This window comes from Lagenorhynchus albirostris, chromosome 8 (genome assembly GCF_949774975.1).
Source record: "Lagenorhynchus albirostris chromosome 8, mLagAlb1.1, whole genome shotgun sequence".
NCBI lineage: Eukaryota > Metazoa > Chordata > Mammalia > Artiodactyla > Delphinidae > Lagenorhynchus > Lagenorhynchus albirostris.
In genome coordinates, this window is record NC_083102.1 from 59,365,964 (window position 1) to 59,392,969 (window position 27,006).

At 39.2% G+C, this 27,006-nt stretch overlaps 1 long non-coding RNA gene across 1 annotated transcript in view; it reads right to left on the minus strand.

The window, feature by feature from the left end:
- Positions 1–26,783, minus strand: part of LOC132524734 (uncharacterized) — a 113,973-nt gene extending 87,190 nt beyond the window's left edge. Inside the window, exon 1 of the long non-coding RNA XR_009541997.1 lies at positions 26,719–26,783. This is a non-coding gene — a long non-coding RNA (uncharacterized LOC132524734). The remainder of the gene's footprint in view (positions 1–26,718) is intronic.
- Positions 26,784–27,006: the final 223 nt, after the last annotated feature.

The following is a 27,006-nucleotide window of genomic DNA, read 5'->3' on the forward strand; positions in this document are numbered from 1 at the left end:
AACCAGTCAAATGAATAGTCATGAGGTGTGGAGTAGAAAAAACAACGATTTGATCTGATTTTAGCATTGACTTGTACACTAGATGCATTCCTGTTGAGTCGATCAGGAACCAATTCCCACAAATTTGATTTCATGGGCTAGAAATTTGTTTTTTAATTGAGAATCTTAACATAGATCAAGCAGAATAAAAACCAAAGAGCAAACCACCATCAACTATCACCATCAACAAACACACACAAGAAAGGATGTTAGTAACATCAAACAAGTAGTAAGGACATAATCTTTTGTCCATATCAGAATAAAGGGTAGTTATTTAAATTGAATAAATTTAGCTCTGTGAAAGAAAATTCACTACATTTTCCCTGTTCTCATTTTAACGTGGGACAGTGAAAACCTTGTCAGACGGGCACCTCTTTGAAAACAGGAGTTTAAGAAGCATTTCTGTGGGTGCATTTTAATATCAGTGTTATGAACAACATTTTAATAAGAAAAGAGATGTGCAGCCACACACCAGGGGGCAGTCTTGAAGGACACACAGTGTTGCCCCTTTGGTGGTGTTACTAAAGGCAGGTGGCTGTCACGACCAGATGGGTCCTCTTTGGAAACGAAGATCCGCAACATATAGAAGTGCTATGATTTCATTATTCACTACCTGTGTTATTCGTGAGGTTAAAAGGTAGGTAAATATGGGTATATTTCTACCTCATTAGTATAACTACCAAATTATAAAGTCCATATGGACTTCACTCACATCAGTGGTTATAAATGGCTTTTTGCTGCTGACTTCCCTCATATCCCCCCAAACATTTTCCTGGACTGGAGATTAGATTTTTATCTTGGCTCCCAGTTTGCACTCCTTCCAGCTCCCTGCCAGGCCTGGATTGCATTTGGCTGGGGCCCTGACAACTAACTCTTACTATCTTCTCCTCAATGTCTGCATCTTGCTCCTGTTCCCCTTATCGCAGGTTTATAGCCAACTGCAACTGGATGGTGTGAAAGAATAGTCTGCCTCTTACTATGGAACTCAGAGAACCAAGATACTATCAACTGACCTTTACATATTACTGCTGCCTCAAAACGATTGCCATGGTGTTCCTACTCTGAGATCAGACTTCCTGAATGTCACTGCAAGTTGGAATCAGACCTGAGGTCATATTACTCCTATGCACATCCTAAGTTTAAGAACTGGCAGAGATCCTCAGGTACTTGGTAAAGCAAATTTGTCCCCTCTAGTCCTGATTTAGACCTTTCTCTCTCCTTTCTTGCCATAGAAGTCTGGCATGCCTGACAGTTATGACAACATCTGAGTTGACATATGGCCACTTGTTTATATGGAAAGAAATAGTCAGCACAGGTCTTGAGATGTCGCCTCACCAGTCATTTAGCAATAGTAACTCCTAGTCAATAGGGAGCAGGTCTGAGCAAAGTTTGATGGGCTAGCTTTCTTCAACTCTCTGATTAGGGCACCTTAGTAGTATATAGACCTTTCACGGAAAGAATCATTGTTTTAGATTAACCTTTAGTTTGAGGTTAATGAGGATCATTCCATAAAGTCCTTGAATTCAGTGATGACAAGCGCACCCCCATTGTTCGAAAAAACTAAAAACCGGGCTTCCCTGGTGGCACAGTGGTTGGGAGTCCGCCTGCCGATGCAGGGGATGACGGTTCGTGCCCCGGTCTGGGAGGATCCCACATGCCGCGGAGCGACTGGGCCCGTGAGCCATGGCCGCTGAGCCTGCGTGTCCGGAGCCTGTGCTCCGCAACGGGAGAGGTCACAGAAGTGAGAGGCCCGCGTACCGCAAAAAAAAAAAAAGACTGAAAACCATCCAAACATGGTAGACATTGAGCTGTCACTGAACTATTTTAACTAAAATTTATAAGTACATAGTAAATGCTCAATTAGTGTAAATTATATTATTACGATTATAATTGTGTGTGTGTGCCAAACATTGTACTAAGGGCTTTACATGGATTATTTCGTTTAATCCTAAGAAATGCTCCCTCCAACAAGTACTGTAATAAACTTCCAGTTTAAAGTCAACTTAGAGAGACTAAGAACCTCTCAGTGTCACTGGTAGAACCATAATTCAAACCCCTGATTCCAATGCCTATGCTCTAAGCCATGTACAATATTGCATCTGTATCACAAAGAAAATTTTCCTTGAAATGGCTTTAAAAAGTAAATGTAGATTTTTTTTAACAAGCTTTTATTCTCTTGCTGTGAATAAGTAGAGGCAGTTTAGAATACTGGTTAAGTCTGCAGATCCTAAAGTGAGACAGCCTGGGTTTGAATCCAGGCTCTGTCACTTACTACTTATGTGACTCTGAGCAAATGTCTTAAATTCCCTGTGTCTCAGTTTTCTATGTGTAAAAATGGATCATAGATTTGTGAGATCCATTTAATATGTAAAATTAATTAACACATGTAAATGCACGTAAACTCAAAACATGTAAACATATATAACACTTGTAAAATGTTTAGAATAATACCTGGCTTACAGCAAATATGCAAAAAAACACCAGCAACTACTATGTGAGTTATATCAAATATCCTGATATGTTTTCCACTCCTGTATTTTCCAATGATATAATGAATTCCAGGTCAACAGAAAAGTTCTCTAAGCCATGATTCATGCTCAAGTTCATTGGCATGCTGTAGTCATTCATGCAACACATGTTTGAGTGCCTTCTATGTGTAAGACATTGTGCCTAGCACTGCCACCATGTTCCAAGTTAGGGGCCAAATGAATGTGGACTAGCTATATTACTTCACCATAAGAGATATTCTATAGTAGGTGTTTTCATTCTGATTCAGCCCTAGAAATGGCTCGGATTTCTCGGTTTCTCTATGGTCTCCCATCTTTATTAGGCCAATCTAAGACCCAGCAGAGGTAATTCCATTAAATAACAGATTGGCAAATTTTCCAATACCCAAGCATTGATCAAATGCTGAATTAAATAACCCAGAATAATCATCAGTAAATTATGTTGATCATTATTTCCCTACTAGAAGCATAAGATTATCATTAGAAAAGCAGGGTCCCCCAAATGGCTATGATCAATTCATTTATTAAAAACATGCCTAATAACAAGAGAAATAAAAGCAAAAATAAACAAAGAGGACCTAATTACACTTAAAAGCTTTTGCACAGCAAAGGTAACCATAAACAGTACGAAAAGACAACCTCTGGACTCAGAGAAAATATTTGCAAATGATGTGACTGACAAGGGCTTAATTTCCAAAACATACAAACAGCTCATACAATTCAATAACAACAGCAAAAAAATAACCCAATAGAAAAATGGGCAGAAGATCTTATAGACATTTCTCCAAAGAAGACATATAGATGGGCAATAGGTACATGAAAAGATGCTTATCATTGCTAATTTTTAGAGAAATGCAAATCAAAACTACAGTGATGTACCACCTCACACCAGTCAGAATGGCCATAATTAAAAAGTCTACAAATAATAAATGCTGGAGAGGGTGTGGAGAAAAGGGAACCCTCTTACATTGTTGGTGGGAATAAAAATTGGTGCAGCCACTATGGAAACCAGTATGGAGGTTCCTCAAAAAAAACCCCACTAAAAATAGAGTTGCCATATAATCCAGCAATCCCACTCCTGGGCATATATCTGGAGTGAACTCTAATTCAAAAAGAGACATGCACCCCAATGCTCATAGCAGCACTATTTACAATAGCCAAGACATGGAAGCAACCTAGATGTCCATCGACAGATGAATGTATAAAGAAGATGTGGCACAAACATATAATGGAATATTACACAGCCATAAAAAAGAATGAAATAATGCCAATTGCAACAACATGGATGGACCTAGAGATTATCATACTAAGCAAAGTAAGTCAGAAAGAGAAAGACAAATACCATATGATATCACTTATATGTGGAATCTAAAATACTATGTAAACGAACCTGTCTACGAAACAGAAACAGACTCACAGACATAGAGAACAGACTTGTGGCTGCCAAGGAGGGGTGGGGGAGGGAAGGATTGTGAGTTTGGGATTAGCAGATACAAACTATTATATACAAACTATTATATATATATAGGATGGATAAAGAACAAGGTCCTACTCTATAGCACAGGGAACTATAATCAATATCCTGTGATAAACCATAATGGAAAAGAATATGATATAATTGAATCACTTTGTTGTACAGTAGAAATTAACACAACATTGTAAATCAATTATATTTCAATAAAATTTTTTAAAAATGCCTAATACAAATAGAACTACCATATGACCCAGCAATCCCACTACTGGGCATATACCCTGAGAAAACCAAAATTCAAAAAGAGTCATGTACCAAAATGTTCATTGCAGCTCTATTTATAATAGCCAGGAGATGGAAACCACCTTAGTGTCCATCATCGGATGAATGGATAAAGAAGATGTGGCACATATATACAATGGAATATTACTCAGCCATAAAAAGAAACGAAATTGAGCTATTTGTAATGAGGTGGATAGACCTAGAGTCTGTCATACAGAGTGAAGTAAGTCAGAAAGAGAAAGACAAATACCGTATGCTAACACATATATATGGAATTTAAGGAAAAAAAATGTCATGAAGAACCTAGGGGCAAGACAGGAATAAAGACACAGACCTACTGGAGAACGGACTTGAGGATATGGGGAGGGGGAAGGGTGAGCTGTGACAAAGCGAGAGAGAGGCATGGACATATATACACTAACAAACGTAAGGTAGATAGCTAGTGGGAAGCAGCCGCATAGCACAGGGAGATCAGCTCGGTGCTTTGTGACCACCTGGAGGGGTGGGATAGGGAGGGTGGGAGGGAGGGAGACGCAAGAGGGAAGAGATATGGGAACATATGTATATGTATAACTGATTCACTTTGTTATAAAGCAGAAACTAACACACCATTGTAAAGCAAATATACCCCAATAAAGATGTTAAAAAATGCCTAATAAGTAAACTTTTTGATCCCAATTATAACTTCCAAGGACTTTTCGATCTATGTGCTGTTCTGCCTTATTATTGGTCCTGAATAACGAGCATTTGGTGCCTAAGTGAGCTCTGGATCTCTGTGTCCACTGAATGTTACACAGACTTGAAAGTGAAAACCTGCTTGCTGTTTGGAAAGCATATTCATGCTGGTTGCCCATATCACTACTGCCACTCTTTTCCCAATAGACAAAAAGCCCTAGTTACCTTTTGCAGGAGAAAAAGGACTAGTCTCGGGAAACTCACCACTTTTGTTTTCATCTGGGAAAAAGTATATCACTGGTTGCATGAATCATTGAGACAAATAAATCATTGAGATAGCCTAGCCAATGTAAATCTCCCTGGAGGTTTCTACTTCATTTTCTCTTAGGTTTCTGGTCTGCTGAAATAAGGCAGTGTTTCCTAAACTTTTAGCATCATTTTTTAGTGTCAGAAGGACCCTTAATGACTAGGGTCTTCAAGAACATTAGAAAATTCCAGGGCCAATAGCTATTCTGAAAGTGCTTACCTCAAAATTCCCTTAAATGAGAACTGCTACTGTGGCAGCTGCATGAACACTGAAAATGGTTGTTGATAAGCTTGCACTGGGTCAGGGTTCACCATGATCTTTTCTTTTGCAGGACGACTAAGGTGGGAATTGACCAGTAATACTGCCTGTGGGTACTGCCCAAGTATCTAATTCACAAGGTTTCTGCAGTGCCCACAACTGCCCACTTCCTGCTGAGTTTGCCGTGGAGCCCACTGGTATACGCTTGCAGTGTTTTTCATTTCCCCTCTTAGGGAGTCCACATTAAGGATTGTTATGTCTGCTTGGAGAATTGACATCTTTATCATCATGTAATGACCCTCTTCTACCCTGATAACTTTTTTTGCTATGAGGTCTTCTTTGTCTGTCTTCAGTTAGTATCTACCATATTTGTTACTGTGTTCTATTAGTTGCCCTTTTTCTTTGTTCTTATTTTGTCTTTTACTTTTTCCTGCCTCTTGTGGTTTTGTGTGTGACAGCAACATTTTTATTTTATTTTATTTTTATTGGAGTATAGTTGATTTACAATGTTGTGTTAGTTTCAGGTGTACAGCAAAGTGAATTTGTTATACATATATCCACTCTTTTTTAGGTTCTATTCCCATATAGGCCATTATAGAGCATTGAGTAGAGTTCCCCGTGCTATACAGTAGGTCCTTATTAGTTATCTATTTTATGCCTCTTGTTTTTTTAAATTGAGACTTTATGTGATGCTATTTACTCCCCTTTCTTAGCATAACAGTTGTATTTCTTTTTAACTTTTTAAATTGGTCGCCCTAGAGTTTCAATATACTTTCACAACTAATCCAAGTCCACTTTCAAATAACATGATACCACTTCACAGGTAGTGTGAATACCTTAAAATAACAAAATAATCCTAACTAACTCCTTTCTCCTATCCCTTATATCATTTGTCTCTCATTTCACATACATCAGCATACATAAGCATACATATAAACATGACAATCAAATATAGTTGTTATTATTTTGAACAAATTATTAGATTAATTAGGAATAAGAAAAATAAAATTTTTATTTTAAGCTTCACTTATGTCTTTTTTTATGCAGTCTTTTCTTTATGCAGATCTGAGGGGTTTTTTTTACCCTTTTTTTTTACCCATTTTTTTAAATCTATTTTTTACCTATACCTATTTCCCTCTCTCTAAAGAACTTCTTTTAACATTTTGTGATAGCTAGGCAGGTCTACTGGCAACAAATTCCCTCAACTTTTGTTTGTCTAAGAAAGTCTTAATTTCTCCTTCAGTTTTGAAGGATAATTTCTCAGAGTACAAAATTCTAGGTATTTTTCTTTAAACATTGTAAATATTTCACTCCATTCTCTTCTTGCTTTCATGGTTTCTGAAGAGAAGTGAGATATAATTCTTACCTTTGCTCCTTATAAGTAAGGTGTTTTTTCCTCTGGCCTCTTTCAATATTTTTTATCTTTGATTTTCTGTAACTTGAAAATTATATGCAGAGATGTAGTATTTTGTCATTTATCCTGTTCGGTATTCTCTGAGCTTCCTGGATATGCAGTTTGGTGTTTAACATTAATTTGGGGGAAATTCTCAGTCATTATTGTTTCAAATATTTCTTCTTTTCTATTTTCTCTTTTACCTTGTTCTGCTATTCCCATTATGCATATGTTACACCTTTTTGTGGTTGTCCCACAATTCTTGGCTATTCTGTTCTGGGTTTTCAGTCTTTTTTTTCTCTTTGCTTTTCAGGTTTGGAGGATTCTATTGACCTGTACTCAAGCTCAGAGATTCTCTTTTCAGCTATGTCCAGTCCACTAATAAGCCCATCAAAGATATTCTTCATTACTGTTATAGTGTTTTTGATCTTTTGCAGTTCTTATACATTCCATCTCTTCCTTACATCATTCACCTGTTCTTGCACGAAATCTATTTTATCCATTAGAGCCCTTAGCATATTCATCATAGATGTTTTAAATTCCCAGTCCAATAATTCCAAACTTTCTGCCATATCTGAGTCTGGTTTTGATGCTTCCTATGTCTCTTCAAACTGTGTCTTTTTGTTTTTTGGTTTTGTATGTCTTGTAATTTTCCCTTGATAGCCAGACTGGGTAAAAGGAATTGTTGTAAATAAGACTTCACTAATGTGAGATGTGGGAGGAGGAGAGGTTTCTACAGCCCTATGATTATTAGGTCTCAGTATTTTTGTGAGCCTGTACCTCTGGATTGTGAACTCTACATGTTTCTTAGTTCTCTCCCTCCCTTTAGGTGGGAGAGGATGGCCAGCATGGGCTGGAGTCGAGTACTTCCCTTCTCCTACATGGAAGACTAGTATTTCCCTTCCCCCATGTTGAAATCTAGATCCAGCTGGTGTTGGCTATTTCCATTTCCCCATGTAGGCTAGTCACTGATAAAATCCTAGCATATTAGGCTCTGGTTAAATAGTTTCTACTGTGGGCAGACCTTGTTAAGACGAGGAGAATGCTCTGGCATACTACAAAACGCTTCCTTTTCCTCTCCCCCTGCTGGAAACTTGAGGGGATTTTTCTCCAAAATTCCCTGTGTGGACCTGATAAAGTTCCTGGGGGCTCCCCTATGACTGGGCCCCCCTGGAGTTTAACTCTCAGAGTTGTTCACACTGAGCCTCCAGCGATTCATCAATTACAGTACAGGTTTCCCTACTCTGGCCCTGGTTTCTGAAGAGGATGCTACTTCTGGGATTCTTCCATAAGTTGGGATTCTCTGTATTCGCCTGTTGGTTTCTCCAGTTTTGGTTTGCCCTGTGACTTCACTTCTCTGATGAATCTAAGAAGAGTTATTGATTTTTCAGTTTGCTTAGCTTTTGACTTATTTGTTGTTAGGAAGGGGTGGCAACTTACAAGCTTTCTTGCATGCCAGACTAGAAACTGGAAGTCTGTCATGGTGTATTCTAGAAGAGTATTTTATGGTATGTGGAACTCAAGATAGTGTAGATATGAAAAAGAAGGTGGCTTCATCATTTAGGCCGTGTATGAATGAGTGGGGTCTCTACAATCAGAAAATGAATGAAAGAAAAGCAGAAGGGAAAAGGAACTAGATTTGAAATAAGAGATGGAGAGGTGCTTCAGATTGGAAAAATGTATATTAAGGGAGAATCAACATTATCTGTAACTTTAAAAAAATAATAAAATGTGTTATGTATTATTTATATAATACAAAGTTAATAAAATTTAGTAAGAAATAGGGAAGGTGAGGAAAGAGAAAAGAAGTAGAAGGAAAAGGAAGAGAGGCAGTTGTATTAAAACTGAACATTGTAAAACACTTTTGGTGGCAGGGTCAGGGTGGGAAACAGTTTGGGGTCAATAAGAACAGTGCAATTACAAAATACTCCACTCACGCATACATGGCTGAAGGGATGAAGCCAGGAATAAAGCCCAGATTTCCTGATTCCTGGCCCTGGGCCTTATGTATTAAATCATGTTGCCTCTGCTGTCAGATAATCATCTTGCATCTGGAACATAAATACAGCCAATTCAAATATGCATCTTGATCTTATCATGTGGTTAGCAATCCATGCTGTTATTATTGTCAATAGGACTGCATCCCATTAATACCAGTTCACTTTTCTGGCAATAAATCTAGTGGCATAAAGTGCATAAATACAACATAGAATGTGGTCAAAGGAAATCATCCTCATTCCAAATACCACAAGACATGAGAAGAAGCTCCCAGGTAGTGCTACTGTGGAGAAACTTCGGGAAGTCAAAGGGAAAAATGGAAAATTTAAGATTTGTTCAGCTTTGGTAACTCTCAATCAGGCGGGAGTTTTTTAAGTGTAATGATTTGACTAGAAGTCTATTTTTTTAATTAAATGCCTATTCTTACTATAAGAGGTAATCTTTTACTACCTTCAGTGTGCAAGTGAAGTCCACACAACCCCCAGTTATATTGCTTAGAGTTCCATTTCACATTAATGGGTACTATATGCCACATACACTGGAGAACTGATGATCAGAATTTGTTATTTGATGTATCATGAGTGATCAGCATCAATGCAAGTTTTGACATGAAATAATAAACTCTATGGCTTGTGTTTCCCCTCCAAACACTTTGGCTCTGTGTTTAAAATGCTAGATTGTCTTAAAAACCTAAATTAAAATTTGTATACCCATGTGTATAGCAGCATTATTTACAATAGCAACCCAGTGTCCATGTCGGATGAATGTGTAAACAAAATGTGGTATATACATAAAATGAAACATTATTGAGTCTTAAGAAGCAAGGAAATTCTGATGCATACTCCACGAATGAACCTTGAAGATATTATGTTAAGTGAAATAAGCCAGTCACAAAAGGATGAATATTATATGATTCCACTTACATGAGGTACCTGGAGTAATCAGATTCATAGAGAGAAGATAGAATGGTGTTTTCCAGGGGGTTGGGAAGAGGAGACTGGGGAGTTAGTGTTTAATGGGTTCAGAGTTTCAGTGGGGAAAGATGAAAAACTGGAGATGGATGACGGTAATGGTTGCACAACAATGTGAATGTACTTAATGCCACTAAACTGTACACTTAAAAATGGTTAAAATGGTAAATTTTATGTTATGGATACGTTACTGCAATTTAAAAAACCCTAAAGTACATTTTATCAATCGTTTTTAATTTAAATATATAAGCTCTTCAGTTGGCCACAGGAAATTTGATTTAGCTGTTTATCATATTGATATTCATATTACAAATAGTTTCTCAATGGCACATAGCCTTTGAAGTTTTTTGCTTATGCAAAGGAAACCAGTACTTAATAAATCTTAGAAGAGAAGCTGGGAGTTGGGTCAGAATTCAAATGATATAATCTGGACCACCACATAGCATGCCAATATCAAGGAAGGTGAAATTGCTAAGATGTAATTTTATAACATAAGGTCTGTTTCTGAGGTTCTTGCCTGGAAATGATATTTTTAAAGTCCCAGTGGGAAGTTTTGGAAGTGGTCATTGCAAATAGATAGGGTATTTCATCTTCTGGCTCTGGCTAGAAACATCTTGACCTCTTCCCCTCAATGCTCCTTTGAGACGTTTTCTGAATTAAGGAGAGTATTGTTTGGATGAATTTATGTCCTAAAAGCTGATTAGCCAGAAGTAGCTGGATGAGCTAAAAGGGCTCTCAGTTCACAAATCATGGAAGATTACCTCAGCTTAGGAGCGCCTGTAGCCATTGGAGCCACCATCAGTCTGGGCTACATATAGACTGAGGAAGACTGACATTATCCTGTGTTTTTGATTCAAGCAAGTGTCCTTGGTAGAGTTTGCTGCCTGAGAGTGTTATGTGAGAAGGAGCTGAAGATCAACACCTCAGGAATTAGAAAACAAGTAGAATCTTAGTTCTTAGAACTTAACTGATCTCAAGGAATAATCTGGTGAAGTGAGGCCCTGACTTTACAGATTCATTGTCAGTCAGTCGTTTGATTATTATTAATCACCTTCTATGTACTGGGCACTGTGCTGGTCCAGCCTAGTGGGGAGACAATGGTTATAATAAAGATGATATAACCAGTTTAAGAGAGGTGTAACATTTTATAAGAATTCAAAGAGAGATCATTTTTGATTGGGGAATTATGAAAGGGCTTCATGGAAAGGGCCATTGCAATTAGGAGAGAGTGTGAGAAGACTACCTCCAGGAAATCCAATAAGGAAGAATACATGATGTTCATCCAAGTTGTCCGAGGAATGTACCTATGGACTGAAGTAGACAGTAAATCTGGAAGAGGCAGTATGGCTAGAAAGTTAAGTTGGGGACATAGAATTGAAAATTTTTCGGGAATGTACAAAGTTTGTGAAAAGAGGAGTGATTAGAGCAGAAGGTGTAGCCAGGTTCTTTTATCAGGGAACAAACCTCGAAAAGGCGTTGTAAATGGATGGTGGCATAGAGAGTTATTTCATAAAATGGACATCACCCATTTTTTCTTAAATTAATTTTTATTGGAGTATTGTTGCTTTACAATGTTAAATTAGTTTCTGCTGTACAGCAAACTGAATCAGTTATACATATACATATACCCCCATTTTTTTGGATTTCCTTCCCATTTAGGTCACCACAGAGCACTGAGTAGAGTTCCCTGTGCTTGCTATACAGTCTGTTCTCATTAGTTATCTATTTTATACATAGTATTAATTGTGTATATATGTCAATTCCAATATCCCAATTCATCCTACCCCACTATCCCCTTGGTATCCGTATGTTTGTTCTCTACATCTGTGTCTCCATTTCTGCTTTGCAAATAAGAGCATCTTTACCATTTTTCTAGATTCCACATATATGCATTAATATACAAGATATTTGTATATCTCTTTCTGCCTTATTTCACTCTGTATGACAGCATCCACATCTCTACAAATGACCCAATTTCATTCCTTTTCATGACTGAGTAATATTCCATTATATACATGTACCACATCTTCTTTATTCATTCCTCTGTTGATGGATATTTAGGTTGCTTCCATGACCTGGCTATTGTAAATAGTGCTGCAATGAACACTGGGGTGCATGTGTATTTTTGAATTATGGTTTTCTCTGGGTATATGCCCAGTAGTGGGATTGCTGGGGGACATTAGTCTTTTGATTCCCTCCTTTCTGTGTCTCAGTCTGACCACTGATGTGAGAATCACATGTTGAACAGATTGACCCTTGCTTTCACAAAACAAGGCTTTCCTCTAAAACAGGGCTTCCCCCAATTTTTTTTAATGCATCACCCAGGGATCTTGTTAAAGTTCAGATTCTGATTCAATAGTCTGGGGCAAGGCCCAAGACTCTGCATTTCTGGAAAGCTACCAGGTGCTGCTGCTGTGGCTCATTGGTGAACACACTGAGTAGCCAGGCTTGAAAATCATATCATCAGAATCAAGTTCTCAGCAACCATCTCAGCCTCACTCCCGTATAAATTGTTGAAAAGACACAAATTTTGGAGATTGTGCTCATGGGGCACACATTCATTGCTCCTACATGCACAACTGCTCCCTCTCCTCATTCCCAACTCAGGATCACTACTGATTAGTGTGTTCTCTTTCAGGAAAATGAATTGGGCTTTGGTAGAAGGGATTAGAGTAGGAAGGGCCTGACCATAGGGGCTACTACTGTCCAGGTAAGAGGAGACACCTGGATACCCTCGATGAGGGATTGCAGAAACACTTATAACATGGGATACTTGGAAGTGGTGAGATTCACCTGACTTATGGTATGATCCATCTGAGATTTATAACAATTTAAATATCAAATTAGCTAGCACACATTAACTACTATGCTAATAAGCCCTCACCACCTGCCTCGTTCCACCTCAGCCTGCAGGTAGCCTGTGAGCAGGCTTGGATCAATTAGTCAATGTAATTGAAGCCAAATATAATTATAAATTTGGGCTGTTTGAGTTTAATTTCACTAAATCACATTACGAAACTGGGGCATTATGAAGGATTACTGAGAAAAGGGAAACAGGCTTGACTAAAGCTTTCCTAGGAGCTATAATACTTGTATTATTTCTTGACCTGGTACCCTTAAAAGAAGTGCAGATGCTCTAAATTCCGCCATTATTATTTATAAAAATCCCTGTGTCCTGCACACTTAGGTGTTTGTGGTCAAGCAGTTGCTAGTGAAAAAGCATAAATGGGCTGTTACACCTGATGGAATGGGCAGCTGGTGGGTAGAAAGGGCGGGAGAGTCAGAGAGGGTGTCCAGATTTTGATGGTGACTCACAAGAAGCCATTAACAGAAATATAGAAAGAAGGCGAAGAAGTCAGAATGGGAGTGATAAGCATATACTGGATTTTCTTAATTGCTTTCGTTACATAAGCAGCACTATGGATCGAATTGTGTCTCCGCCTGCCTTCACAAAAAAGACGCTGAAGTCCTAACTCCCAGTAACAGTGAATGTGACCTTACTTGGAAACAGGGTCTTTGCAGATGATCAAATTAAGATAAGCTCATTAGGGTGGGCCCTAATCCAATATGGCTTTCTCCCTATAAAAAGGGGAAATTTGTGTACAGAGACAGACACACATAGAGAAAAGGTGATGTGAAGACACAGGGAGAGTGCCATCGACGAGCCAAGAAATGCCTAAGGTTACCAAAAGCCAGGAGAGAGGCAAGGAACAGATGCTCCCTCACAGCTGTTAGAAGAAACCCACGCTGTCAACACCTTGATTTTGAATTTATAGCCTCCAGAACTGTGAGACAATGATTTGTTGTTGTTGTTGTCGTCACTGTTTACTCTTTATTTTTTTTAACAACTTCATTGGAGTATAATTGCTTTACAATGGTGTGTTAATTTCTGCTTTATAACATAGTGAATCAGCAACACATATACATATTTCCCCATATCCCCTCCCTCTTGTGTCTCACTCCCAACCTCCCTATCCCACCCCTCTAGGTGGTCACAAACCACGGAGTTGATCTCCCTGTGCTATGAGGCTGCTTCCCACTAGCTATCTATTTTACATTTGGTAGTGTATATATGTCCATGCCACTCTCTCACTTCGTGCCAGCTTACCCTTCCTTCTTCCCGTGTCCTCAGGTCCACTCTCCATGTCTACGTCTTTATTCCTGTCCTGCCTCTAGGTTCTTCAGTACCAATTTTTTTCTTTTTTTAAGATTCCATATATACGTGTAAGCATATGGTATTTATTTTTCTCTTTCTGACTTACTTCACTCTGTATAACAGTCTCTAGGTCCATTCACCTCACTACAAATAACTCAATTTCGTTTCTTTTTATGGCTGAGTAATATTCCATTGTATATATGTGCCACATCTCCTTTATCCATTCATCTGTTGATGAACATGTAGGTTACTTCCATGTCCTGGCTATTGTAAATAGAGCTATTGTAAATGAACATTGTGGAACATGACTTTTTTTGAATTATGGTTTTCTCAGGGTATATGCCCAGTAGTGGGATTGCTGGGTCATATGGTAATTCTATTTTTAGTTTTTTAAGGAACCTCCATACTGTTCTCCATAGTGGCTGTACCAATTTACATTCCCACCAACAGTGCAAGAGGGTCCCCTTTGCTCCACACCCTCTCCAGCATTTACTGTTTGTAGCTTTTCTGATGATGCCCATTCTAACTGGTGTGAGGTGATACCTCATTGTAGTTTTGATTTGCATTTCTCTAATGATTAGTGATGTTGAGCAGTTTTTCATGTGCTTCTTGGCCATCTGTATGTCTTCTTTGGAGAAATGTCTATTTACATCTTCGCCCATTTTTGGATGGGGTTGTTTGTTTTTTAATATTGAGCTGCATGAGCTATTTATATATTTTGGAGATTAATCCTTTGTCCGTTGATTCGTTTGAAAATATTTTCTCCCATTCTGAGGGTTGTCTTTTCATCTTGTTTATGGTTTCCTTTGCTGTGCAAAAGCTTTTAAGTTTCATTAGGTCACATTTGTTTATTTTGTTTTTATTCCCGTTACTCTAGGAGGTGGATCAAAAAAGATCTTGCTGTGATTTATGTCAAAGAGTGTTCCTCCTATGTTTTCCTCTAAGAGGTTTACGGTGTCCGGTCTTACATTTAGGCCTCAATCCATTTTGAGTTTATTTTTGTGTATGCTGTTAGGGAGTGTTCTCATCCCGTTCTTTTACATGTACCTGTCCAGTTTTCCCAGCACCACTTATTGAAGAGGCTGTCTTTTCTCCATTGTATATCCTTGCCTTCTTTGTCATAGATTAGTTCACCATAGGTGTGTGGGGGTACCTCTGGGCTTTCTATCTTGTTCCAATGATCTATGTTTCTGTTTTTGTGCCAGTACCATATTGTCTTGATTACTGTAGCTTTATAGTATAGTCTGAAGTCAGGGAGTCTGATTCCTCCAGCTTGGTTTTTTTCCCTCAAGACTGCTTTGGCTATTCGGGGTCTTTTGTGTCTCCATACAAATTTTAAGATTTTTTGTTCTAGTTCTGTAAAAAATGCCATTGGTAATTTGATAGGGATTGCATTGAATCTGTAGATTGCTTTGGGTAGTATAGTCATTTCCACAATATTGATTCTTTGAATCCAAGAACATGGTATATCTCTCCATCTGTTGGTATCATCTTTAACTTCTTTCATCAGTGTCTTGTAGTTTTCTGCATACAGGTCTTTTTTTTATAGGTAGGTTTATTCCTAGGTATTTTATTCTTTTTGTTGCAATGGTAAATGGGAGTGTTTCCTTAATTTCTCTTTCAGATTTTTCATCATTAGTGTATAGGAATGCAAGAGATTTCTGTGCATTAATTTTACATCCTGCTACTTTACCAAATTCATTGATTAGCTCTAGTAGATTTCTGGTACCATCTTTAGAATTCTCTATGTATAGTACCACATCATCTACAAACAGTGACAGCTTTACTTCTTTTCTGATTTGGATTCCTTTTATTTCTTTTTCTTTTCTGATTGCTGTAGCTTAAACTTCCAAAACTATATTGAATAATAGTGGTAAGAGTGGACAACCTTGTCTTGTTCTTGATCTTAGAGGAAATGGCTTCAGTTTTTCACCATTGAGAACAATGTTGGCTGTGGGTTTGTCATATATGACCTTTGTTATGTTGAGGTAAGTTCCCTCTATGCCTAATTTCTGGAGGGTTTTTATATCATAAATGGGTGCTGAATTTTGTTGAAAGCTTTTTCTGCATTTATTGAGATGATCATATGGTATTTCTTTTTCAATTTGTTAATATCATTTATCACATTGATTGGTTTGTGTATATTGAAGAAGCCTTGCATTCCTGGGATAAACCTCACCTGATCATGGTGTATGATCCTTTTAATGTGCTATTAGATTCTGTTTGCCTGTATTTTGTTGCGGATTTTTGCATCTATGTTCATCAGTGATATTGGCCTGTAGTTTTCTTTCTTTGTGACATTTTTGTCTGGTTTTGGTATCAGGGCGATGGTGGCTTTGTAGAACGAGCTTGGAGTGTTCCTCCCTCTGCTACATTTTGGAAGATTTTGAGAAGGAAAGGTGTTAGCTCTTCTCTAAATGTTTGATATTATTTGCCTGTGAAGCCATCTGGTCCTGGGCTTTTGTTTGTTGGAACATTTTAAATCACAGTCTGAATTTCAGTGCTTGTGATTGGTCTGTTTATATTTTCTATTTCCTCCTGGTTCAGTCTCAGAAGGTTGTGCTTTTCTAAGAGTTTGTCCATTTCTTCCAGGTTGTCCATTTTATTGGCAGATAGTTGCTTGTAGTAATCTCTCATGATGCTTTGTATTTCTGCAGTGTCAGTTGTAACTTCTGTTTCATTTCTAATTCTATTGATTTGAGTTCTCCCTTTTTTTCTTGATGAGTCTGGCTAATGGTTTATCAGTTTTGTTTATCTTCTCAAAGAACCAGCTTTTAGTTCTATTGATCTTTGTTATCGTTTCCTTCATTTCTTTTTCATTTATTTCTGATCTGATTTTTATGATTTCTTTCCTTCTGCTAACTTTGGGGTTATTTTGTTCTTCTTTGTCTGATTGCTTTAGGTGAAAAGTTAGGTTTGAGATGGTTTAGGATTGAAAGTTAGGTCTGTTTGAGATGTTTCTTGTTTCTTGAGGTAGGATTGTATTGCTATAAACTTCCCTCTTAGAACTGCTTTTGCTGCATCCCATATGTTTTGGATTGTCATGCTTTCATTATCAATTGTCTCTAGGTATTTTTTTGATTTCCTCTTTGATTTCTTCAGTGATCTCTTGGTTATTAAGTAGTGTATTGCTTAGCCTCCATGTGTTTGTATTTTTTACAGATCTTTTCCTGGAATTGATATCTAGTCCCATAGTGTTGTGGTCAGAAAAGATACTTGATACAATTTCAATTTTCTTAAATTTATGAAGGCTTGATTTGTGACCCAAGATATAATCTCTCCTGGAGAATGTTCCAAGAGCACTTGAGAAGAAAGTGTATTCTGTTGTTTTGAGATGGAATGTCCTATAAGTATCAATTAAGTGCATTTATTTAATGTGTCATTTCAAGCTTGTGTTTCGTTATTTATTTTCATTTTGGATGATCTGTCCATTGGTGAAAGTGGGGTGTTAATGTCCCCTACTATCGTGTTACTGTCGATTTCCCCTTTTATGGCTGTTAGCATTTGCCTTATGTATTGAGGTGCTCCTATGTTGGGTGCATAAATATTTACAATTGTTATATCTTCCTCTTGGATTGATCCCTTGATCATTATGTAGTGTCCTTCCTTGTCTCTTGTAATAGTATTTATTTTAAAGTCTACTTTGTCTGATGTGAGAATTGCTACTCCAGCTTTTTTTTGATTTCCATTGGCATGGAATATCTTTTTCCATCCCCTCACTTTCAGTCTGTATGTGTCCCTAGGTCTGAAGTGGGTCTCTTGTAGACAGCATATATATGGGTCTTGTTTTTGTATCCATTCATACAGTCTATGTCTTTTGGTGGGAGTTTTAATCCATTTACATTTAAGGTAATTATCGATATGTATGTTCCTATTACCATTTTCTTAATTGTTTGCGTTTGTTATTGTAGGTCTTTCCCTTCTCTTGTGTTTCCCGCCTAGAGAAGTTCCTTTAGCATTTGTTGTAATACTGGTTTAGTGGTGCTGAATTCTCTTAGCTTTTGCTTGTCTGTAAAGGTTTTAATTTCTCCATCAAATCTGAATGAGATCCTTGGTAGGCAGAGTAATCTTGGTTGTAGGTTTTTCCCTTTCATCACTTTAAATATGTCCTGCCACTCTCTTCTGGCTTGCAGAGTTTCTGCTGAACGATCAGCTGTTAACCTTATGGTAATTCCCTTGTATGTTATTTGCTGTTTTTCCCTTGCTTCTTGTAATATTTTTTTCTGTGTATCTAATTTTTGATAGTTTGATTAATATGTGTCTTGGAGTGTTTCTCCTTGGAGTTAACCTGTATGGGACTCTCTGCATTTCCTGGACTTGATTGACTATTTCCTTTCCCATTTTAGGGAAGTTTTCAACTATAATCTCTTCAAATATTTTCTCATTCCCTTTCTTTTTCTCTTCTTCTGGGACCCCTATAATTCGAATGTTGGTGTGTTTAATGTTGTCCCAGAGGTCTCTAAGACTACCCTCTATTCTTTTCATTCTTTTTCCTTTATTGTGCTCTGCAGTAGTTATTTCCACTATTTTATCTTCCAGGTCACTTATCCGTTCTTCTGCCTCAGTTATTCTGCTATTGATTCCTTCTAGAGAATTTGTAATTTCACTTATTGTGTTGTTCATCATTGTTTGTTTGGTCTTTGGCTGTTTTAGGTCCTTGTTAAACGTTTCTTGTATTTTCTCCATTCTATTTCCACGATTTTGGATCATCTTTACTATCATTACTATGAATTCTTTTTCAAGTAGACTGCCTATTGCCTCTTCATTTTTTCGGTCTGGTGGGTTTTTATCTTGCTCCTTCATCTGCTGTGTGTTTTTCTGTCTTCTCATTTTGCTTAACTTACTGTGTTTGGGGTTTCCTTTTCACAGGCTGTTGGTTCATAGTTCAGGTTGTTTTTGGTGTCTGCCTCCAGTGGCTAAGTTTGGTTCAGTGAGTTGTGTAGGCTTCCTGGTGGAGGGGACTAGTGCCTGTGTTCTAGTGGATGAGGCTGGATCTTTTCTTTCTTGTGTGCACAGTACGTCTGGTGGTGTGTTTTGGGGTGTCTGTAACCTTATTATGATTTTAGGCAGCCTCTCTGCTAATGGGTGTGGTTGTGTTCCTGTCTTGCTAGTTGCTTGGCACAGGGTGTCCAGCACTGTAGCTTGCTGGTTGTTGTGTGGAGTTGGGTCTTAGCGTTGAGATGGGGATCTCTGGGAGAGCTTTCGTAATTTGATATTATGTGGAGTTGGGAGGTCTCTGGTGAACCAATGTTTTGAACTCAGCTCTCCTACCTTAGAGGCACAGGCCTGACACCCAGCTCGAGAACCAAGACCCTGTCAGCCACATGGCTCAGAAGAAAAGGGTGGAGGAAAGAAAGAAAGAAGTAAAATAAGAAGAAATAAAGTTATTAAAATAAAAAAATTATTAAAAATTAAAAAGTAATAAGAAAAAGAAAGAAGAGAGCAACCAAACCAAAAAACAAATCCAACAATGATAACACGCTCTAAATTTATACTAAAACAAACAAACAATAAGAAAATGGACAGACTGAACCCTAGAACAAATGGTAAGAGCAAAGCTATACAGACAAAATCACACAAAGAAGCATACACATACACACTTACAAAAAGAGAAAAAGGAAAAATATATATATATATATCTGTGTATTAAAAAAAAGAGGGAGCGACTAAATCAATAAACAAATCTACCAATGATAATAAACTCTAAATACTAAACTAAGATAAACATAAAACCAGAAACTGGTCAGTGCCATACAGCAAACCCCAAGTCTACAGTTGCTCCCAAAGTCCACCATCTCAATTTTGGGATGATTCGTTTTCTGTTAAGGTGTTCCAAAAATGCAAGATACATCAAGTTGATCGTGGAGATTTAATCCGCTGCTCCTGAGGCTGCTGGGAGAAATTTCCCTTTCTCTTCTTTGTTCACACAGGTCCTGTGGTTCGGCATGTAGGTCGCCTGAGGGCATCTGTTCCCTGCCCAGACAGGTAGAGGTGAAAGTAGCAGCTGATTAGGGGGCTCTGGCTCACTCATGCTGGAGGGGAGGGAGGGGTATGTAATGCGGGAGGAGCATGCGGCTGCAGAGGCCGGAGTGATGTTCCAACAGCGTGAGGCGCACTGTGTGTTCTCCTGGGGAAGCACGGGACCCTGGCAGTGGCGAGCTGCACAGGCTCCCGGGAGGGGAGTTGTGGATAGTGACCTGTGCTTGCACAGAGGCTTCTTAGTGGCTGCAGCAGCAGCCTTAGCGTTTCATGCCCATCTCTGGGGTCCGTGCTGATAGCTGTGGCTCGCGTCCATCTCTGGAGCTCGTTTAGGCAGTGCTCTTAATCCCCTCTCCTCACGTACCCACAACCAATGGTCTCTTGCCTCTTTGGCAGCTCCAGACCTTTTCCCGGACTCCCTCCCGGCTAGCCGTGGCGCAGTAGCCCTCTTCAGGCTGTGTTCATGCAGCCAACCCCAGTCCTCTCCCTGGGATCCGACCGAAGCCCGAGCCTCAGCTCCCAGCCCCGCCCACCCCGGCGGATGAGCAGACAAGCCTCTCGGGCTGGTGAGTGCTGGTCAGCACTGATCCTCCGTGCAGGAATCTCTCTGCTTTGCTCTCCGCACCCCTGTTGCTGTGCTCTCCTCCGTGGCTCTGAAGCTTCACCCCTGCCACCCGCAGCCTCCACCAGTGAAGGGGCTGCCTAGTGTGTGGAAACCTTTCCTTCTTCACAGCTCCCTCCCACTGGTGCAGGTCCCGTCCCTATTCTTTTGTCTCTGTTTTTTCTTTTGCCCTACCCAGGTACATGGGGAGTTTCTTGCCTTTGGGGAAGTCTGAGGTTTTCTGCCAGTGTTCAGTAGGTGTTCGGTAGGAGCTGTTCCACATGTAGTTGTATTTCTGATGTATTTGTGGGGAGGAAGGTGATCTCCACGTCCTCCTCCTCTGCCATCTTGAAGGTCTCCCGACAACGATTTTCTGTTGTTTACTACGTGCAGTTTGTTATGGCAGCCCCAGGAAACTCATACGAGCATTATATGTAACTATCCAAAAAAAAAAATCCAACACTAGTGAAGTATGAAGTACAGAAATAAAAGGGGAAACTCTTGTCCTTATCAGATAGTCTGAAGGGGTTGGTATTTCAGGACTTTTTCTATGTACCTAAAAATGTTTGTTGTAAAAATGAGATTACACCATAAATATTATTCTTTAACTTTTTTTTTTCATTCAGTAAATATATTGTGGACATTCTCCCACAGCAGTCCATATAGATCTGCTCCTTCATTTTAATGGCTACATGAATTTCATTGTATTATCATGTGATTTACCGTACACATTTAGGGGAAGTGGAAACAATTCTGCAATTAATGTATTTATTCAAATATCCCTATACTCTTCTGAGAGTGTTGTTCCAGGATGGATTATAGAAGTAGAATTGCCAAGTCAAATGTTCTTGTGCTTAAGAGCTTGATAAGAATTGTCAAATGCCCTTTAAAAATTTTGCAACTACCCTCCAGTTGTGGTATGAGATTGCCCTTTCTCCACACTCTTTTCCACATATATATTATCAATTTCTTTAAATTTTTGCCAACATAAAAGAAAGAGAATCTCATTATTTTTAACACTATATGTCCATGGTCACTAGTAAGATTGAGAAACTTTTCATATTTTTGGCCATTTGAAGTTCTTATTTTGAGAACTGCCTACTCATGCCTTACTAGCTTTCTTTTTTGCTATTGATTAAGTATTTTTATGTTTGGGATAGTAACAAATAGCCAAGATGAAGATTTTCTCCCATATCTATTAATTTTAGTCTATTAAATATATGGCAAGGTATTTTCTCCCATCATAATGTTTTGTGAACTTTTGTAATAGTGTCTTCTGCCTCTAGTACATTTAATTTGAGAGTAGTCGCATCTGCTAATCTTTTAATTTGTGATATTTACATTTTATGTCATAGGGTTTAAACAGATACATACAGAGGCAAAGGCATACTTGCATACTTCTTAAATGTGTAACTACTTGTTCTATATTTAAGGAACTGAAGGCATTAGACCAGGTGGTACAGGGACAATTATCATGTAGAATGGTGTTAGAAATTAGAGAAAATGTAGTATAGGGTAGTGCCAGAATGGTGATTTCTCTGGTTGAGACAAATCACAGTTTACCTAATCTGTATAGTGTATATTAATAATCCATTCTTTAATGTCATTGGATACACGTATTGAAGATATGTACTGAGAAAGTTACCCCATATTCCCCTTTCTCAAATGAGGGGCTGGGAGGAAAGGATCTACTACTACCTACTGTCACCAGTTAGCAACAGGCATAACGTTTATATCAGCCCGTATAGTAAACTGGGATCTTATAAACTAAAATATGTAAGTAAAATCCATGTACATATTAAAATGAGAGTGATAGAATGATGAGTACAACAAAAGTGCAATGTTATTAAGAACGAAAGAGTTAAAGTTAGCAGCCAGTGCCACAATGTCTGTGGCAGCTGCAGACACAACAAAATGACTGTTAGTGTGAACATCTGGCTCACTGTCCATACCTCTAGTTATTGGAATTGAGATATCACTGCTGCCAGTCAGACACAACCAAGCTCCTTTGCTCTCAATTTATATTCATCATGCAACCTTCAGCTCCTAATTTTGTTTTCTAAGTAGATTGCCCTACTGGGAAGGCAGTGCTCAAATTAACCAGTATCAGTATTCTGATTAGCTTGGCACATATGTGTCTCTTTGTGAATTATTCAGTCCTTTAGTAAAGGAGGTGATGTGTTGCATCATCTTTTTTTTTTTTTTTTACTCTGCAAATTTTTCCCATAGTGACTGGTTCATTTGGTAGGGAGAAGTTTACAAGTTAAGTCATGCCATGTCCCGTATGGTCCATTATGGGCCTCTATCATTCATATGCCTCTATCACCTATTATTCTGTCCTTATGCTAACAAACGTTGAATAGCTTTTCTTTTTCTTACTTTTACACAGCATTCTGTGTAACACATATGTGCTGGAGATTACTGTGAAAGAAAGTAGAGAAGAGAGAAAGGGTCATGCAGGACAGAGGAAATGAAGCACTTCATAGTTTATCGAGATATGAAAACTTGCACCTAGTTTTTTATGTATTGGAAATACATAAATAATAATTCTTGGTCCCGTGATTGGGGGCCCCATAAGCAGCTTTACCAAGGCCTAAGAAAATGTGGCCCAATAAAAAATTCCTACATCTGCAGAACTGAGATACTTTCTGGTCCTTTGAGAACCCTCATAAATGCCCTACTTCACCCCAAAGGTACTGTGAGTAATTGGCCTGGTAAATAATACATGTGAATATTCACAAGTGGAGGCAAATCAGTGATTTGAGGTTATTTGATGTATGGAAACAAGTGATTGGTGAAGACTGTAATGTGAACAATCTTGAAGGCTGAGAAAGGGAGGTGAGATGCACAGAGGAAGGACATTTCATTGTTTCAACAAAAATTTTTTGAGCACTTACTATATGCCAGGTACTGCTTTAGGCATTTGGGATACAACAACGAGCAATAAAAATCTAACTTCTTCTCCTCTTAGAACTTAATTCTGGCAAAAGAGACAGACAATAAACAACTGACATATTAAATAAGTAGATTACATGAGGTGATACATGCTACGCAAAAAACATTGTAGAGCAAGGTAAGTGGGATCAGGAGTGTCGAGTGGGGGTGGGTGATTGAGATTTTTAAGTAGGCTGGTGGTGGGGAAGAGGGGCCCACTAAGAAGACACACTGGAATGAACACTTGATGGAGGTGAGAAAGGGAGACTTTTGGGTATGTGGAGGCAGAACATTCCAGGCCCGAGAGCCACAAATACAAGACTGCTGCATAGCTGTGAATATGAAAATGTTAAAAGCAAACAAACTGTTCTGCAAAAATCCCCAGTCTCCCTGTGCTGGCCGAAGAGGTAAAGGTATACACTTACCCACCCAAGTAATGGACGGTTATTCCTAGAGTTTTAGATCACATGCAGAGACTAAAAAGAGCAAGGGTATTCGGTGACTGATAGTGAAAAGGATCACCTGACAGCTGTGTACTTGCAGGGAAAGAAGACAGGTGGCCATGGAGGGGCCTCTTGATGGACTTTTAATGAGCAATTTAGCTTTTATCTTATGGAAAGTGAAACTCACTCCAGTCCAATATGGTCTGCCAAGAAGATCCTGCTAGAAAGCATTTTGATGGATTGCTGGGGGTGAAGTTTTAGGTAGCCAAAAGGAAGATGTTACAATCACCTTAGTTGAGAGGACCACAGTGGAAGTGGAGGTCATGGATGAATACATGATGCCAGAGGATGCCATGGGTCACTCACATCACCTGTTATTTTGCAGCCTGAGATAAGACTTTGGCAGGAGACTGGGTGGAATGACAAGGTCCCCAGACCACACCTGCTCTGCCCCATCCTTCTGTGATTTCTGGCTAGTTACAGAATCAGCGGGGCTCAGTTTCTGCATCTGTAGAATTGGGAAATAACACCTGGCCCACCTACTCCACAGGGCTTTTGTGAGAATCAAATGAGGTAACAGAGAAAACTGTCCTGTAAGTAATCAAATGCTCTCCAAACAGAAGATATTATTATTCTCAAGGCTTTTATTCTCATCAAATTCCTGATATAACATTTGATTCCCTTTAGTTCACACCTGGAAATAATCTGCATTTTCAGAATGAAAGTAACCTCAGTCCTGCTGGTTTACTGTCCAATCCACAAAAGCTGTTTATGGCCAAAGGGTAGGCAGAAGGTTCAGAAGAAAATCTAGTACCACCGTATAGGTTAAGAAGCAGCATAGGAAGAAAATCCATGCTCTACCTCTTTTTCTTCTAGAACAGAAATAAAAGGGTGCCATGTCTTTGTTTGGGGGAAATCTTCCAGCATCTGCTCCCAGATTTTAATTTTTCTGTGGCTCAGGAGAAGACAGGCTGCTAGGCTGGGTTCACCTTTGCCCTAGCTCTCATCTTCTGGGTTCTTGTCAGACGTGAGCTTGGCCAGGTGATCTCGGCTGCAGGCTTGCCTTTCTCCTGCACTGCTGATTTCCTGTTTGCCCATAATTCTCAAGGTCAGACCTTCCCATGCAATGCTGAAGCTGACAACTCTAATCTCTCAAGCAAACAGGTTATTTTGCTACAAAACCTCACAAAGAAAGGGGAGGGACATTTCTCTTGGCTTGAAATTTTAAGCTACTTTGAGTCCAAACTCACAGAGCGTCTCTATGATTTTCTTTGAGGGGGCCTAAGGGCAAAAAAGAAGGGCTGGCTCTTATTGAATATCTCCATTTCTGGCCTCAGTCAGACCACTCAAAAAACCCTCCCTCCAACTTTTATCAGCTTTAACCTGGCACAGACATGTGGTGTGTGAAAGGATGTAGGTTGTTATTCAGTGCCTCTGGCATATCATGTTAAGATGAAAAACATAAGTTTGCTACTTTAAGGGGAATTGTCAGTCCAAGGTCATCATTCCCCAGCAGGCCACAGAAAGAGCCACACCACAAATAATGTTCTGGGTGTGGGACAAGCATCTGGTTAGTGTCTCCATTTGGGAGAAGCAAAGAGAACAGCATTTCCTCCAAATACCAGATCAATCATTTAGGGGCAATTCATCTTCTACTAAAATGATCTCAAGTTCACGACTAATAAGACCACAGCTGCCTTTTTATGGTTGAGTTACCCACACACAACTCGGCACCATATTCTAGGTCAGGTCACAACTGCGTAATAGGCCTCAAACTTGGCAATTTCATGTTCTTCTGTCTTCTTCTTGCCCAACCCACACTGAATTACACACTGACCAAAGCTCCCCTGGAGTCACATGGAATGAGGATTTGGCTCTAAATCTCCAAATTTGCAGCCCAAATGGAGGCCTCCCTGGGCCAACTAATCTTTTCCATTTCACTTCCAGAGGGCTGCCATGCTCTTTCCAGAGCCCTACACAGAATTCACTAGGCTGCATTTTCCTGTTGATGGTCCAGGTTATGCATATATAGATAGGGGAATCACAGATGGCCCTTAAACTATAAAGTTACCCCCAAATTCAAGAGAAAAATGAGACTCATTTGTTTACAGATTGAACTTGAACTGCAAGGAGCACAGAGGGAAACAGATCTTAGGAAGAGAGAAGGAAAAGAGTAAATAAAATTTTGTCTTTGTTTCCCCTCTTTTCAAAATCAATTTTGCCAAATTGTTAATTATCCTTGAAAGGATGTGAAGTGCAGTAAGGAGGAAGTCAATGTTAGCATTTCAGATATCCTGGCATATGTCACGTGCAGTCTCTGGGACATCCAAGATGACATGGACTGACACGTTGCTCCAAGCACTGCTCTACATTACAATTATATTTGTGTAACTGATCCATTCCTGGCATGTAAAGCCCTGACCTCCGGGTGCTGAGGGATTAAAATATCAGTCACAGGGTTTAAACTGTTGTCCTTATGTAGGTGGATGTTAACTTCTATTTGGCTGTGTCCCTGGACTTTTAGTTTGCTTAAGCAATGTAACACTCGAGTCAAATAGTGGTCTGAGGACTCATTGGGGTTCACTGCTCTCCTTCCTGCCTCCTGATTTGTATCTCATATTTGTACATTACACCATTAGCACTCCACACTGGGACAACTACTATAGCCATGTATACATGCAGAGCTGAGCACAGTGTCACTTACAAAAAGATGCTGAGTGGGGCTTCCCTGGTGGTGCAGTGGTTGAGAGTCCGCCTGCCGATGCAGGGGATGCGGGTTCGTGCCCCGGTCCGGGAAGATCCCACATGCCGCAGAGCGGCTGGGCCCATGAGCCATGGCCGCTGAGCCTGCGCGTCTGGAGCCTGTGCTCTGCAACGGGAGAGGCCACAACAGTGAGAGGCCCGCGTACTGCAAAAAAAAAAAAAAAAAGATGCTGAGCGAATGACACTGAGATGCTTACACCCTTCTTCTTGGGTCCCATCTTTATCAAGA